The following is a 1,713-nucleotide window of genomic DNA, read 5'->3' as shown; positions in this document are numbered from 1 at the left end:
AACTCGCTCGAATCTATCCGAAGTCACCTTAGCAAGTTTTTCCACCACGATCTCCCAACTTGGTTTAGTTTCAGCCTGTGGTTGCCTTGGTTGAAATCCCGGCGGATTGGTTGGCCTTTGTTGATTGCCTTGATCTTTCCATCCAAAGTTTGGATGATTTCTCCACCCCGGATTGTAAGTATTCGAGTAAGGATTATTTGGAGCATTTCGGTTGTAATTATTGACAAATTGTACCTGCTCAGAATCAACACACTCATTAATATCATGTTCACCTCCACAGAAAGAGCAACAAGCTACGTGTGCATTAGATGAACTTGGACCAACTCCACCTTGTCTACTTAGCAATTTCATCACATTATTCATTTGAGCACTCAGCATATTGAGAGTGTCCATTTCTATCATACCTGCGTGACGTCTTGTATTACCTCTCTCATTGGCCCATTGGTAGTTATTTGCTGCCATTTCTTCTATCAAATTATGAGCTTCTTGGGGTGATTTACCCATTAAAGCTCCACCTGTAGCTGCATCGATTATAGTTTTAGTAGAAAAAACTAAACCATTATAGAAGGTTTGTATGATTAACCACTCCGGCAGTCCATGATGTGGACATTTCCGAAGCAAATCTCTAAACCTTTCCCATGCCTCATATAATGATTCACCTTCCATTTGGCTAAAACTAGTGATATCCATTCTTAGTTTAGCAGTCTTACCTGGTGGAAAATACTTATTTAAGAATGCTCTTGATAAATCATCCCATCCGGTGAAAGTATTAGGAGCATGAGAGTGTAGCCAAAGTTTGGCCTTATCTCTCAATGAAAATGGGAACAACCGTAACCTTATAGCATCATCACTAACTCCATTCATTTTAATTGTATCACATATTTCCAAGAATGTAGCTAAGTGTGTATTAGGATCTTCTACTGCATTACCTCCAAATTGAGATTGTTGAACCATTTGAATAAGTGATGGTTTAATCTCAAAATTGTTAGCATTTACCGTAGGCCTTACTATACTTGTTTGAGATCCTTGTGTTCCCGGTAGAGCAAAATCTCGTAGAACTCGCCTATTTGCTTCGTTTTCGGCCATTTCTTCTTCAAACGGTAGTTCTATCAAAATTTCCTCTATTGATTGCCAAATCTCTTGTTCCTCTTGCTGTTGTGTGTGCCTCCTTTGTCTACGTAGTGTCCTCTCAATTTCTGGATCGAAGGGTGCGACTTCTCGAGACTCCCGGTGCATACACTACAAACAGAAATAAGGGATATTATGCAACTTCAATGGTCAAAAACTGATTACAATAAAAGATTAAATATAGTCAGCTCAATTAATAAAAATAAATCTGTCTAAATTAATAGAGTTGATTAGGCTCTAATATTGCCGCTCCCCGGCAGCGGCGCCAAAAACTTGACGGGATATTTTGTATCAATGCAAGTTTAATTCCGATTTTACACCCGTTGGACTGCAAGTATACAGGTCGCAATTGTAGTACAAGATGTATATCGGGTCGATCCCACGAGGAGCAATTCAAACAATTACTAAGCCCTTATTTTCTCTATTATTTAGACTAACCATTAATTTGAGCAGAGAAAATCTAATGCTGTAATCTACAAATCTGATATACAAATCTAGTTTAACAAATGCTGAATGCAAATAGAGAAATTTCACTTAAGGAAGATTCTAGGGATGTAGATTCCACTTATGGCATAAACAACACAA

General features: G+C 38.3%; 1 non-coding gene across 1 annotated transcript; it reads left to right on the top strand.

Annotated features, from left to right (window-relative positions):
* The first annotated feature begins 592 nt into the window (after positions 1 to 592).
* LOC113717496 (small nucleolar RNA R71) lies at positions 593 to 699 on the top strand. Its single transcript, XR_003454412.1, has one exon. It is a non-coding gene; the product is annotated as a small nucleolar RNA R71 (small nucleolar RNA).
* The last annotated feature ends 1,014 nt before the right edge of the window (positions 700 to 1,713 follow it).

The sequence above is a fragment of the Coffea arabica genome, chromosome 11c (genome assembly GCF_036785885.1).
Source record: "Coffea arabica cultivar ET-39 chromosome 11c, Coffea Arabica ET-39 HiFi, whole genome shotgun sequence".
Taxonomy (NCBI): Eukaryota; Viridiplantae; Streptophyta; class Magnoliopsida; order Gentianales; family Rubiaceae; genus Coffea; species Coffea arabica.
Note: the sequence above shows the minus strand (reverse complement) of the source record. Positions and strands in the feature narration are given on the sequence as shown.